Consider the following 16,941-nt stretch of genomic DNA (forward strand, 5'->3'; position numbering starts at 1 on the left):
ATTGTTAATGTGCTATACACATTTTGTGGTAATCAGAGACCCAACACTTTGATCTCCTTTCAGGAGAACTTGCCATCAGGCTGTAAGGAGTGTAGTAGTTACTACCATTCCAGCTCATAGAACCTTTAGGATGCAGTTCAGCTTCCTGATGGTACTAAGGTGTTTCTGGTCAGCCCACAGCCAATAACTGAGCATGATAGTGGTAAATGGGCCAGCTCAATCAACCCAATGCAGGACATCTCTCCAACTGACAATCTTGACTGCTCCCAACTAGACTGGCCAAGATTTAGTCAGGGCTGCATAGAGATGCCCCCTCCCCAATCCTTCTTTCTTCCCCATATTTTTGGAGGTATCAGATCTACAACATGGTCTGAAGACTTTCCTTACCTATTCCTACTCCCTCTCACAGTTTTTTTTTTTCCCTTGGGTATTTCCTCTCCCAACAAACCTCTTGCACTCTTCATCCCATCATCTCTTTCTTGTTTATACACACACACACACACACACACACACCTATATATGTACACATACATATATAGGTGTATTTATAGATATGTTCTATGTTTAGCTTAAATATATATATACACATATATATGCATGTGTGTGTGTGTATATATATATATATATATATATACACATATACATATACACATAATTTTGCATTCATATAATTTTGTAGTGTTCTGGTTATGTCAAGATCTTAATTCCTTGAAAGCTCTGTCCTTTCCCACAAGGTTCAAGGCGGCCACCATACATATGTATTTTGGTTGTAAACTTCTATGTAGTGATACAATAATCTATCTATTGAACTATGCTAGAACATTGTTACCATATCTAGCCTAGATCAGTGGTTATTTTTTATGACATCAGAGCAGAATCACTTGGGTGAGGTTTTTAAAAGATTGATGCCAAAATCCCACTCCAAAGATTCTTATATAATTGGTTCAGGGTGGAGCCACGCCTTAAAAGCCATAATATAAACTTAATGTTGAGAAATTAGACCCTTTGATCTTTGTAAATTCCACATCCTGATCCTAGTCTTAGAATTTTACCATCCTTTATCAAGAAGACACAAGAAAAAACAGAGCACTTGCTTCAATCTCTGCCCATTCAAACTGCCTGTAATAAAACTCCACATTCTAAAACTAAGGCTCAATTTTAGTATTTTCAATTTGCATATTCTTGATCTGTATCAGAACTCCTAATTAATGGGAACCACAAACTCCTCCAGTGGTGGGACTGTGCCATTAATAATGCTGATCAGAAGCTAGGAAATATAACTTTTGGAGAAAATGATTTCTCTACATCATCATGGGTTTTTCTTCTTATTAAACAAAAAAAAAAAAAAACAACTATTTTTGTTCTTTTTACATCATTCATTATGTTTTACATAGTTCTCAGTCTTTGTGTTTTTCTATTTTTAGTTTATATTTCTGTTCCATGGGTTACCTCAAGCACTTTCAATTAAGCACATAACAAATTAAAAGACAAGGTGTAACTGCCAGCACAAATCAAGATGACCTAATCCTCAGAATCTCAGCTCAAGCCATCATTTCTAGGGAAGGCCTGGCTTAGGTTTGTCAACTACAGGTACTCACCAGTATCAGCACATTCACAGACCCACCAACACCGCAATGCTTGTGTAGTTTAATTAAAGGGAGAAATCTGTCTTAGTGTATAAGAGCTATTCATAATATTGGATGGTAATGGGATGTTTATTAGCATTTCAACAATTAAAAATTATTTGCCACTTACTGTTTCTTCAAGTTTATATGCTATAATTTGCATGCTAATTTTTATACTAATAACAAGAGTTGACAAATTGCTGTTAGAATACGGAGATTATAGTGATGTTTCTCTTTTATTAATTCAATTTTATTAGACAATAATATACAGAGAAGGAATAATTTAAGAGAATGAAGCAAGTGTTTTTATAAAACATACTGCCACTGCATTTTTGCATAGTTTTGATGTAATGAAACATAGCATGAACATAAATATGAAAAATAAATGTTAGAGGAAATAAACATCTACCTCTAGCTATTACATTTCATTTGGGTGGATTAGTTGAGTATGGTATATAAACAGATACACTGTTTCCTGTCCGTAGAGATTCAATATGGTTTTCCTACAATTAATTTTTCATTAACAGAAATACCAACTGCAGAGATTTAATTGGTCTGTTATTGAGTTAAGATAAATAATATTTTTGTAAAATGCTACAAGTATTTTCTTTCACCTAATGAGTAAAAATACTGCTGACATATTGGTAGCTAAATTCGTTTGGCTTAGTACACCATCTGCTGTGTAAGCAATAATTTGTACTGTGATGTCTAAGTTTAGGTGTAAGATGAAAGTCACAAAAGTGGACAGAGAATGGGCCTAATTCAGAACACAGTTGTTCTATGTTTAGCTTGAACATTTTTTAAAATTTTAATTAGCTAGCCTATTTAAAACTGTAAGATTTCACATAAAATGATCCAGGGTCTGGCTTTTCTTGAAAAAGGAAAAGAGTTCCAAATGCTACTCCCACATTCACCCCAGGAAGCATAGTGGAGACATGCATACCTAATTTTTTTCCAAGATAATAAAACAAGTCACTCTACATGCTAAAAGAAACAGAAAAGATTCATAGACCAGATATCTGCAAAATCCTTCCTCATGGCTATTACCAGTGGCAAAGAAGTTGCCACTTTTAATGGAAAGATTTCACTTCCCTGAAAGAAATTTTGTTTGCCTGCCTTAAGTCATATATATTATAATGTCTCTTTCATTTCTCTGGCAGTTAGGAAACTCAAAGCCAACATGAACTCCGGAAGTTTTCCCCAAATCTACTCTTTTCTAAATCTTTCCTAAACCAGTAAGTAGAATCTATTTTCATTTTCTTCTAGCTTTTTAAAGCAACACCCTCAAGGTCATTTGCAACCCTCTGTTTCTGTCAGGATTACGTTTTAAACTAAAACGTCAGCTCACTGGCCTCTCTATTGTTGAAGAGTGGATACTGAGTGGAAGTTTTGTACTTCCCAGTAAGAAAAGCAATCCAATATAGGGGATGAAGTCTGGGGAGTAGAAATGGGATAGGCCTCTTATACCCACAAAGGTCTCTCTGTCTCATTTTAGGATAGCCACAGCTCTTGAGTGCCACTGATTGTCGGTGATGTCTGGGCTTATTGATTAGGCACTGTATAAAGGCTGGCCTGGCTGACTGGTTTCTGCTGCATCACACATCACTTCTCTTAGCTTTCCACCTGCTTTTGCTGCACTGATGAGGTGCCCAACTCAGCGTGATTATATCTGATTGTGATTTCAACCAAAGTGAGATCTATACCATAGTCAATAGGCTAGATAGCCTTGTAAGAGTAAATATAAAAGACCCGTGGAAGCTTCCGTTCTATCCCCCATCCACGTTGCCCACATTCATGTGAAATACTTCCTATACTCTTTCCAGAATTTCTTTAGTATATCTTTTACTTATGTTATTGTTTGTCTTTTCCATTAGAATATAAGCCTCATTATAGTTTATCATTTCTTTTTCACTTCTATATCCTCACACCTAGAAAGAGTCTGCTTAATTAATAAAAAAATGTAATCCTTTACTGGCAAAAGTACCTACATGTTACACTGTATTGAAGTAGAACAGTATAAATTAATAAATGGTAATGAAAAGAACAAAGGAAAAATTTTTAAATGCTCGTAAATGTTCACACATTAAAAGGAAACAGTGGTATGACATCAGTTGCTGTGGCAGGCAAAATAACGACCCCACAAAAATATCCACTTCCAAATTCCTGAAACTTGTGAATGTTACCTTACATAGCGAAGGAGAAGTTAAACTTGCAAACTTGAGGATGAGGTTAGGTTGCAAATCATCTGACCTTAAAAGACGGCGATTATATGAGATTTTAGGGGTAGGTCTAATGTAACCACAAGGATCCTTACAAGTGGAACAGGAAGGAAGAAGAGGCAGTCAGAGTGACATTATGTAAGAAGAACTGTGCCCACAGTTGCTGGCTTTGAACACAGAGGAAGGGGCCATGAGCAAAGGAATACAGGCAGCCACTTGAAGCTGGAAAAACACGAGGAAACAGATAATCTCTTGAGACTCCAGAAAGGAACACAGTTTTACAGACACCTTAATTTTAGCCCAGTGGACCTCATGTCAGACTTCTGACTTGCAGAATTATAAGATAATAAATTTATGTTGTTTTCAGCCAACTTTGTTATAGCTTGTTACAGCAGTAATGGAAAACTAGTACAGTTACTTTAAACATTTTAGTGGTTGTCTCTCTGTTGATCAAAGAGCTATCATTTATGTATTTTTCATTAAAAGGAAGTGCTAGCACTTGCTTGGCCGTTCAAGGAATTGGGGTACTCTTATAAGTCATTAGATTACAGGACAAAGGTCTAGTATTATTAGCTTTGAATTAGATGACACACTGTGCATCTTTTTAGAATGCCCAAATAATATCAGTGTTTCAGATGATAAAAAATTATGTTTTTAGAACATAACTACAGTGTAACTGTAACAGAAAAATATTGTATAATTAAAGCAAACTTTGAAAGAAACAAAACTTCCTTTTTTTCTGTTGGGTTATCTTAGAGCTGTTGTTTTAATTGTATTTTTCTAGGAACACTGACTATTGTTTTTTGTTCTCAGAAACTATTTCATGAATAGTTCTCTGGGTCATATTTTTAAATATATAGAATATGACAAGGTATATTTAAAAAATTACATAGAATATATTATATTCTTCAAGGTAAAGGAAAGCTTTTTAATGTGTTTACATGACCTCCTTTCCTTCTTAATGTCCATCTGTGACTACATTTTGCAACTTTTTTTCTTCCCTTAGTTTAATACTGTAATGTTCTAAATTCATAGAGGAAATTTTAAGAGCAAAACAAAAATAAGAATACACAAAAACCTTGTTAAATTGAAGATTTGGATTTGTGTATGGAAATCCCACAAATCTAAAAGAATGGTTTCTTATTATGCCTTTACTATGGTCTTCGTCCTTTAAGAGTAGCTTGGGACTTAATTTATGACTGCATAGGTATAGATTTAACTTACAGATCATTTGTGGTAACTCTATGCTTATCCCTAGAGGTGTCTGGAACCATAACATTGACTCTTGGACAAGATAGCATTGAAATATTTGAGCTAATGATTTGTAATGTGTTAAGACTAAAACTCCCCTAGAGGTGTTCTGTAGCAGACTGTCTAAATTGTTTATTGTAAATGTATAACGTGATGGTCTAAACCTAATTTATGTGGTCATTTAGCCTCATCTGGCTCAATGGTTAGTGTGATATCAGTGACCTCTCAGTCAGCACGTGCTTTGGTTTCCCTGAGACTGAGACCTCTTGCACTTATCTTGGTGATTTGTGGTCTAGAGATGACGCTTATCCTGTGTGACTGAGCAAGGACTCTGGAAGGTATACTTGGATGCCTTGGACCTGCCTGATGCAGCTGTATTGTATTCCTTGTCTTTTTTTTATTTTAAATTTTTGTTTGTTTATTTATTTTTGAAGGAGAGAGAGACAGAACATGAGTGAGGGGTTGGGGAGGAGAGAGAGAGGGAGACACAGAATCTGAAGCAGGCTCCAGACTCTGAGCTGTCAGCACAGAGCCCAGTGCAGGGCTCGAACTCACAAACCATGAGATCATAACCTGAGTCGAAGTCAGACACTTAACCAGCTGAGGCACCAAGGTGCCCCTATATTCCTTGTCTTTATTAAATCTTTATGTTTGTATGCTCTGTGGCATCTCACGAGTCTTAATTATCTGACTCTCTGTAGTTACAATGTCTGAGTTCATTAAAAAACTCTAAGAATCAACTGGGTTGAAAACCATGACCTTGGCAAGAAAGTTTGTTTGGCTTCTCCAAGTACCAAGTTTTCTTTTTTTAAGATTAATTTCAATATTTTACTAACTCTTTAAGGCTATATTAAACACACTTGAAATTGCTCCAAGTAAATGTTCATGTAATGAATGTTTCCCCCCTAATTATAAAAACAGTAAATTTAGGAAATGTTTACTTTCACTTTTTTCCCCATTGGTGAGGTCAATGTGAAAAGCAGCCATGGTTAAGAAACAGTCAAGGCAGCTACAAATGCTAGTCCCTAAAACAATTCACAAAAGTCAGCAGAACAGTAATCATCATAACATTCCAATATAGAATTTAAATAGGAAGAACAATTGACACAACTTGGAATTTGAACCTTTTTTTATTTAGTCTATGTAATCATACCACACGAAGAGATAAAGGCATTACCATCCCCACTTAGTTCTCCACCTTGCATGATTAGGGCATTCCCTAAAGACACAAAAATTCCCCCATATGCTCTCAGTCCTTGTTGTGTATCTGAACACATCTCACACTCTACTTCCTTTCCTTCCTCTCTGTTACAGTCACAAGAATTTATATATTTATCACCTACGTGTCTCCCAGTTTCATGTACAATGTACACCAGCAAGACACTGACTCGTCCTTCCCTACCTATGATTCTTACTACATCAAGACAATAACTTTCAACTCCTTCTAGCTGTTCCTACTGGATTTCATTTTTAGTCTAAGTGACACATTCTTACAAATATTTTCTGAATTTTTTTCTTTTATGTATTTGTTACAGACTCCCAAGTGTAAAATATAAGAAATTAGCTCTCTTAGTGCCTAACTCCCCCACACTCTAATGCACACATTTCCTTCTGCCATTTCACTCATCCTACCAATGTAATTAGAACATGATTTTGCTTAATTAAATACATAGTGCCTACCTTTGACTACATAAACTTTTTCACAGCTGAGCTGCTACAGACCTATAATCATCTCTAAGGGAGGATTAGTGAAACAAAAGGGTGACTAAGGCAGAAACCAACTAGGTTTTTTCTGACTCCAATTCTCTTTTCTTCCTGAGCACACAGCAAAACTACATCACCTGCCATCCCTTTCACTTGGGTGAGTTGACGTGACTGGGTTCCAGAGAAAGGAATGTTGTAAAAGTGATATAAGCCACTCCACAGCTGCCCACCTGCAATTCTTTATGTTCTTTTTCTTCGATACAAGCTTAAGACAGATAAGCATAAAAATTATATATATATATATATATATACATATATATATATGTGAGTGCATATGCACATATATATATAGACATATACATACATATATATATATGTCTATATATATATATATATACACACAATGAAGTATTTAGCCATAAAAAAGAATGAAGTCTTGCTATCTGAGACAGCATTGTGCTAAGTGAAATAAGTCAGACAGAGAAAGACATGTACTGTATGTATTTCATGTGAAATTAAAAAAAACTTACATGTGGAATTAAAACAAGCAAACAAAATAAGCTCAGAGATAGAAAAGATTGGTGGTTGCTAGCAGCAGGGGATGGGGCAAGTGGCAAAATGGGTGAAGGGAGTCAAAAAGCATAAACTTTCAGTTATAAAAAAATTAAGTCAAGGGGATATAATTTTAAGCATATTAATATTATTATAGGTAATAATAATAGTGTGCTGCGTGTTTGAAGGTTGCTAAGAGAATAAATCTTAAAAGTTCATAACACAAGAAAAAAATTTATAACTAGGTATGATGATGGATACTCACTAGACTTATTGTGGTGATCATTTTGCAATATATACAAATATCAAATTATTATTTTATACACCTGAAACTAATATAATGTATGTCAACTATACCTCAATTGAAAAAAAAGAACGAAATAATATTTCCAGACAATTTTTCTGTAATTACTTATATTAGAATTTAATTTGTCCTAAGAGAGTGGAGGACCAGGAGTAAGTAGTGATCCTAAAAATCAATACAGTACCTAACCTGTTTTTCTTCCTGAAATTTTATATTGGGAAAGAAGAGTTACTTTCTTCCGAAAGTGAATCCGGGGACAATGTATTAAAATGGTTTTCTTGGCATTCACAAAGCTGGGAACAGAATTTCAGTGGGAATCAAGCTGTTCTCTAAACACAGCCAAGAAAGAAAATTTGAAAAGAGGTCAGGGGTATGCAAGGTGATATTTTATTGGGTCAAAATTCATATGATGACCCTATATACTCATAGCTGAGCAATCACAGTTTCCTATGCAACAATAGTAATGTTTCCGGAGCTTTGCAGACCACCGAGTGCTTTCTCATATGTGGATTTATTTGGCCCACCTAATAAAACCGTAAGATAGGCATATTTCATTATCATTTTAAAGATAAACTTTTTATTGATGTGTAATTACATAGATAAAATGCACATATTGGAAGTATAGAGTGCTATGGGTTTCACAACATGGAAATATCCATATAACCGTCACTCAGGATGAGACAAGTAACACTGACAATACAAGAGAAGCCATTGTCATGACCTTCCTAGTCACTCTCCTTCCCCAAATATAAAGACTGTCTGACTTTGACAGCCCGGGTTAGTTTTTTCTGGTTTTAACTTTTATATAGGTTGAATCATGCCATTTGGACTCTTTTATATCTTACTATTCCACTCCAAACTCACGTATGTTCTTGAATATAGCTGTATAGTCCACTCGAATTATTAGTATTGCGTTGTATAAATATATCATGACTTATTTAATTATTTATTATTTTATATTTAAATGTTCATTAATTTGTTTCTTGAGAGAGAGAGAGAAAGCGAGCAGGGGAAGGGCAGAGAGAGAGAGAATCCCAAGCAGGCTCTGCACTGCCAGCACAGAGCCCAGTGTGGGGCTCGAGCCTAAGAACCCTGAAATCATGGGGCACCTGGGTGGCTCAGTTGGTTAAGCAGTCGACTTCGGCTCAGGTCATGATCTGACAGTTCCTGAGTTCAGGCCCTGCGTCAGGCTGTGTGCTGACAGCTCGGAGCCTGGAGCCTGCTTCGGATTCTGTGTCTCCCTCTCTCTCTGCCCCTCCCCCACTCATGCTCTGTTCTCTCTCTCTCTCTCTCAAAAATTAAAAAAAAAAAAAAAAAAAAAAAGAACCCTGAAATCATGACCTGAAACCAACAGTCAGATGCTCAACCCACTGAACCACCTTGGTGCCTCTATCATGATTTATTTATCCATTTTTCATTTGATGCACATTTGGGTCATTTCAAGTTTTGTCTATTATGAACAGTGCTTCTGTGAACTACTGCATGCATTTTAGTGAACATACGTACACAGTTGTTCTAAGTTTTTGTCTATGAGTGGTCTTAGCCAGTTTAGGCATGTAAACATTCAGATTTAGTAGATCCTGCCAGAAAAGTTTCTGTAGTGATTATATGAATATTTACCGACACCAGCAGTATATAAGATTTCCAGTTGCTCCATACTCACCCCAACACATGTCAATATTTTTATTTTCAGTCATTTGGTTGGTTTTTAGTGGTGCTTCATTTTGTTTTTAATTTGAATTTGATAACTAATGAGATTTTCAGCTATTAAGATGTATATTAGCCATTTTGATTCTTTATTTTTGAAGTGCTTGTTAAAGTCTTTTGCCCATTCTTTTTTTTTTTTTCTTTTTACTGTATCAGCTATTTCATAGCTGATTGAATTTTAGGAGTTCTGTGTATAGAAGTTCTTTGCTAGATGTGCATATGGTCTATGGTGTGCTCTTTTACCCTCTTAATTATACCCCTTCATAAACACTCATTCTTAATTTTAATGTAGTTCTATTTATTACATTATCTCCCTTTAGGTACTGCTTTTTATATTATTCTGTTTAAGAGACCGTTATCTTTTCCCAAGGTAATTACAATTTTATCCTTTTTTAAAAAGTTTTGTTTTACCTATCACATTTAGACCAACATTCAAACTGGAATTACTTTTTACGATGATGTGAGGTTGAGTTTTACCTCAACCACATTCATTCTTATTCTATATGTTTATCCAACTGTTCTAGCATCATTTATTGAAAAAGAGTATTGTTTTCCAATACACTGCACTATTGATTTGTCATAACTCACCTAAACACGGATGTGTGAATCTGTTTCTGGATATGCTATTCTATTCTATTTGCCACTATTCTTTGTTCTATTACCCTATGGTCTTATTGAGCTTTGTAATAAGCGGTAATGTTTAATAATAAAAGTCTATGTTAATTTTTCAATATTATTTAAAAACTTTTTAATGTTTATTTTTGAGAGAGAGAGAGAGAGAGAGAGAGAGAGACAGAACACAAGCAGGAGAGGGGCAGAGAGAGAGGGAGACACAGAATTCGAAGCAGGCTCCAGTCTCCAAGCTGTCAGCACAGAATCTGACGTGGGGCTTGAACTCACAGACTATGAGATCATGACCTGAGCTGAAGTTTGATGCGTGACCCAGGTGACCCAATTTTTTCCATATTAGCTTGGCTATTTGCATTTTTGTTTTCCCCCAGAAAATTCCTTTGATTTTGATTATTCTTATGTTTAATCTATGCATCGGTTTGTAAAAAATTGATGACAATGCTATTGCATCTTCCCATCTAAGAATATCCATTTATTTTGATATTCTTTAATTTCTGTCACTATTTATATTGTTTTCAGAATAGAAATTTGAGCATCATTTGTTAGAAGTATTCCTATATTTTTGGTATGATTTTAAAAGCTATTATTTAAAAGTTTTTATCTAATTATTATTAAGAGATATAATTTTTATTTTTTGGCTTTATATCATATATATTTTATGTTTAATAAACTAAACATAATCATTAATTTTATAATGATTAATTTTAATAGTCATTCTGTTTAGGTACAAAACCCAAAAGATTAAACAGAGAGACTATTAAAATTAATATTAAACATATGATATTCACTGGTATATAGTTAAAACGTATATTAGTGTTATAATTTTAGATTATTTTAGTTTTAACATATTAGTCATTATAATATGGTGTTTCTCATCTTATTAAATACTTAAAAATATGATTGTCTATGACTTCATAGTATTCTGTTATGCAGTGGTGTCCTTAGTTATAAAACAGTTCTCATATCCATAGAAAAATAAATGTTTTCATTTTTTGTTAGTCAAATTTTTCTCCAGTCAGCATGTGTGTATATAGTTTTTTTTGAGTGAAAGCAGTGCACGCATGCGAGCAGGGGAGGGGGAGAGAGAGAGAGAGAGAGAGAGAGAGAGAGAGAATCTTTAGCAGTCTCCACACTTAGTGCAGAGCCTGACACAGGGCTTGATACCATGACCTTGGGATCACGACCTGAGCTGAAATCAAGAGTCAGACCTCAACCAACTGAACCACGCAGGTGCCCCTTTGTATTTCATTTTTTAAGTTATTTTATTTGATTTTAATTTCAGTTAATATATGTTAATAGTGTTAATATATGTGTTTTAAATGATACATTGTTTCCTTAAGATAGTGACAGAAAATTATAATTATTGACCAAAATGAGTAACTTCTTAAAGGCTTTTGATGTGTCAAGAAGATAAAGTATTTTTACTTCCATTTAAAGATAATAAACTGAGGCTTGGAGAGGGTAGGTGATGCTGGAAATCAAAATCTAGTGTTTGTCAGAGGAGGCATTAAAGCATATTTCACTGAGCAATGTCTATAATTTGGTGCTTTATTAATGAGGCAATTTTATGTGACTTCATTCTTATAAGAAATAAAAGTTCATTCAGTAGAAATATTGTATATATCAGACTGCAAGTATAATCAAAAAGAAAAACATAATGTATTTTCATACAAAATTACTGATGTTATTTTAGCAAGAATGAATCTTAAAAAGGAATCAGCTGCTCTGTTCCTCAGTTCCTTTACAGACCCTTTCAAATGTATCAGTATCTTCCCAACTATATCAATATTATTTTAAAAATTCAGGCAATGAACTTGAATTATCTTCAGGTGGCAAGTCATTTACTAAAACTGTAAAAAAGTATGAATCCCGAAGGATACCATGACCCACTAACAGCAGGATGCAGACCTACATTGAATAATAATTTAGAACTATTACTAAGATAATTAGAAAGCCAACGTGCTGCCAGAAGGGTTAGACCTTAGCTTCTCAATTTATTAAAAGTCAGATCTTGATCTATGAATGAAAAGAACCCAAAGTTCACTAATACCATAACCCCAACATCTGCCTGCCATAAAAAGATAATGATTTAGTATAAATTGATTTTAATTTTTTAGGTAGTGCAGATTTCGTCAGACAATTATACCACTGACGTTCATTTTCCTATTGTATTGCTTACAACTTAAGTAAAATGTTTCTTGATATTTGTTCAACAACAGATATTAGGGAAAAATATTTGAGGAAAATCATTTTTCTCTCAGGTTTAATTAGAAAGAGTTTTTATGTGGTACCTGGGTGGGTCAGTCAGTTAAGCGTCCGATTCAGCTCAGGTCATGATCTCATGGCTTGTGGGTTCGAGCCCTGCATCGGGTTCTGTGCTGACAGCTCAGGACCAGAAGCCTGCTTCAGATTCTCTGTTTCCCTCTCTCTCTGCCCCTCCCCCCTTCTCTCTCTTTCTCAAAAATAAACATTAAAAAATTTTTAACATTAAAAAATTTTTAGAAAAAGTTTTTATATTAAATATATCTTTACAGTTTTCACTCTGCTTCATTTACAAGAGCATATGGAAAATCTGAACAGAGCCAACTTATTAGGTAAAAACTACCACTACAAGACTGTGACTGTGTCAAAATAAGTCGTATGGTTCACTTTACCAAGTCTTCCCAATCTATTTAGAGATGAGTAAGGACATTTTTTTCTCCATATTTCAATCTACTTTCATCCCAAAATTTATTTCTATTTCTGTGGGCAAAGCTCCTCTAAGAAGCCACCAACTGCTTGCCATTCGCTAACCTAACATGGAGAAAAAGGGGACCTAATGATGATAACCAGTGGCCTCTCCCTCACTTCTACTCATCTGCCTCTCTTGTATACACTTTGTTGTAGATATAGCAAGTTGGATTCCCCAGTTCTGTTCCTACTGAGGAAGAGGTATTAATAGCAAAATAGAGCCGAAACACTTGCCAGTTCCTTCTTCTTTGGACCAATATTATTATCAAAACTGATGCTTGAATAAACACTCTTTTTAAAAAAAATAATATTGAAGTAAATATGAATTAACAAATTTGCTTAATCCCCTTGAAATGGTTTTGTAGTTATTGTTGTTGTTATTCTTTAACTATATCACTTACGCTTATAATAGGAGAAACTATGAAGTTAGGTGAAAGGATATCTGAGCCAGCAGTCAAAATACCTGGTTAAATTCAAGTTTTGCCACTGTGCTCTCTGACCTCAGACAAGAAGCTAATGTCTTGGGACATTATGTTCCTCTTTTTACAAATAGAACACTTGAGGGATCCCTGGCTGCCTCAGTCAGTTAGGTGACCAACTTCAGCTCAGGTCATGATCTCACAGTTCGGGAGTTCGAGCCCTGCATCGGGCTCAGAGCCTGGAGCCTGCTTCGGATTCTGTGTCTCCCTCTCTGCCCTCCCCTGCTCACACTCTGTCTCTCTCTTTCTAAAAAAAAAAAAAAAAAAAAAAAAAAAAAAAAAAAAAAAAAAAAAAAACATTAAAAAATTTAAATTAAACCAAAGCAAATAGAACATTTGAATTGGGGGATCTCTAAATACCCTTCCAGCTCTAAAATTCCACGAAGCCTTATTACGGGTAAAAGATATAAAATGTTTTTGAGTACACATGCATCACTCTGTATTAGTATTTATTTTTTATAAATGTGGGCAAGAAATTTAAGATTGATACAACAATGCCCAGAATACTGAAGTTCTAAGTAATTGCTATTTATGTAATAATATTTCAGTGAAAATTAGAGCATATTTGAACAGGGTACAAAATAGAGAGTCATCATACCAATGAAAAATGTGACAAATTACTGGTTACTGGGTGAAGTTAACCCAGCACAGGAATCACTGTTCATAAAATAAAGTTTTAAATTAAGCTTCCCAAAGCAGTTAGTACAAGTAAATTCATGCATTAAATGAAAATAATATTCTCTTGTCATACAGGTATGAGTATGAAACTATTTTTAGCTAGTTCTAATTCATAATGACTTAGTGTTACACTTCAACTACTAGGTTGTGAAAAGTTATGGCTTATATGTATTTTGTGCAAATATAATTTATGCTTCAATTATATTTAATAAACAAAATGTATTATAACTTTTATTCCTAAAGTTAATGACATTTAGCACAGACTATAGGAGCAGTTTCACCCTTCAAAAGGAAAATAAATCCATATAACTTGAAGCTGATAACTGAAATACAGGTCCGGAAAGTATTCAAAGCAGAGGTATATTTATAGTAGCGTGCCCTAGATTTGCATGTTTTCCTTTCATGTTCCATAACTTTTCTTACCTCATATTATAATACTGATCATTCAGGTGCACTTTATAACTTTAGTTTATTTATAGTAGAAGTAGAAATAATTTCTCAGTATCTTACCCTTACATAGCACTTTTGTATGAAAAACAAAATGGTTACTTGTATTACAAATGCAGCTATCAGTTAGTTTGCTAATTTATAGAGGATACTGTGTCAATGGATATACTTTGACTACTTATATTTTTTTCAGTGCTGTGCTCAAACCGGAGGCAAATACAAGCTTTGCCTTGGTGATCCGAGGTACCAATATGCTTGCTTGAATCTTTCAAGTGCAGTTCTGCAGTAGGGAATTATTTTAGTTGATGAAGGGGGTAGGAGCAAGGATAATAAAAAAAATATTTTACCAAAAATCATCTTTGAGATACTCTGAAACTTCACTTGTCTCAGAAATAATTTGATCTCTTTGAAAACTATAACCCATACTCCAAATATAGTAGTAACTTAATAATTCTCTTGGGCTTAAAAATAATATTGACCACAGACTATAACAGACATCGGCTGACTGGTCATTGAGTACCTCATATTATTTAAGGCTCCTCTTGATATTTTCATAACATAAATTACTTTCTTAGCTGATAAATTATAAAGCCACTCATCAAAAGAGCAAGTGGTAAAGGAGTGTTACATATTGACATCATACAGATAGTAATAGCAACAGTTTAATTCAGAACACCTTGTGCCATCCATTGTATTCTTCATTTTTGCAGCATTTTGCAATGAAAGCATATTTATGCTTTCGTTCTCAGGACAACACTCAAAAAAGATTCTCTTACCTTCATTTTACCAACTGGAAAATTGAGTTTCATGACTTTTTGAGTGCTTGGTCTATGGCCATATGGCTAATAAGAGGAAAAAATGATGTAATCCAAAAAATCTGTGTAATCTGAAGCCTATGATTGATCCAACAAACTATGTAGGTGGTATCTTCCTGCCTCACTCAATTTATAACAGGAACTGTTACTTGAAATTCATGTCAGGAAATGAAGGCGTGGGCTATGTGCGCTTTATTAAAAATTCTGAATCATCTTGAAATTTACTCACAGTAGGGCGCCGGGGTGGCTCAGTTGGTTAAGCGTCCAACTTCGGCTCAGGTCATGATCTCACGGTTTGTGAGTTCAAGCCCCACATTGGGTTCTGTGCTGACAGCTCAGAGCCTGGAGCCTTCTTCGGATTCTATGTCTCCCTGTCTCTCTGCCCCTCCCCTGCTCCTGCTCTGTCTCTCTCTGTCTCTCAAAAATAAATAAATGTTAAAAAAATTTAAAGAAAAGAAATTTACTCACAATATGTTATTAAAAAAAATCTACCATAAAATTATTTCTGATGTAAAATTGGGTTGAAATGTCTCTTTTATTCTTACCTACACGTTATGTTATCCTCATGACCCTTTCTTTCAACAGACATATACAAATATTATAACTCAGACCAACAAGGCCTTTCTGATGACATGTAGCACAAACCGAGAAAAAAGGTTGATCTATGAAGTGTTCGTGCAATGTAAAATTTCAAAGAAATACAGAGATTATAAGAGGCTAATATTGGGCTGTGCATATCCTACTTTCATCCTATATATTTATTGTTCTTGCCTAAATAACTCTGCATTAGGAAAAAAAGTTATAATCCTGTCCAATTCCAAATCTCACTTCCCTGTATTCAAGCTTAAAGTATACACTAACTAGAAAAATCTTGAGAGTTTTTCTGTTCAAATGATATTTTCCACTCTTGAATGGAACTACAAGTAATGAGACAATGTCTTCAGTACTGACCCAAATCAATAAAAAGATAAAACACAAGAAACAAAAACAGAATTGATCCAACATTTTTTTTTATTGACCCAACAGGTAATTTCAGATTATTAGTAGAGCATAAAAGAGAACTGAAGAGAACACTTTTTACCTCCGTGGGTTTATTCCAGTTCTGTGCCCAATTTCTATTCCAGTATTTTTCCATGATAGCAAACTGTGAGTCTTGTTTTTATGTCACAACAGCTAGTGAAAACATTTCTTACTCTTGGTAGCTTAAGAAAAAGGAAAAACACTTTAGAAATTATCTTAAATTCCACCCTCTAAAGAAACAACTTGTGTTGCTTTAGACGTTATTTTGTCATTGAGAACACAAATATTCATAGATCTGGAAAGTTATATTAGATGGGAGAATTTAGTTCAGCATATAAAAAAGATGCACATAAATAGTTTTATTATTTGTTGTTTTATTGTTTGTTTACAAAATTTATGCATATTTGTATAATCATTTATTTGTAATTTGCATCAGTTACTTTTCTAGTTTCATATATTTAGAATCTTAAGCAATATGATCTAACTGTAATGTTATAAGGCAACTTCATTTTACTTATCAAACTAAGCAATGATGACAGTGTATTTCTCTCAAAATGTAATGTGACTTTTTTATACATTAAAAAAGGTAAAACTCTAACAAGGATAAAAATATTATCCTGAAGTCGTAGTATAATAGAATGAGATGTGGAAGAGAAATGTTTAAAGGGTATTAGGCGAACAATAAAAGATGGCATGTAATAATTATAGCATGGATGATCAAACTATTAAAATAATTATTTGTACATTTTTGTGTTCACTCTGACAATAGTAATAGCTGTT

Source organism: Panthera uncia, chromosome C2 (genome assembly GCF_023721935.1).
Source record: "Panthera uncia isolate 11264 chromosome C2, Puncia_PCG_1.0, whole genome shotgun sequence".
Taxonomy (NCBI): domain Eukaryota; kingdom Metazoa; phylum Chordata; class Mammalia; order Carnivora; family Felidae; genus Panthera; species Panthera uncia.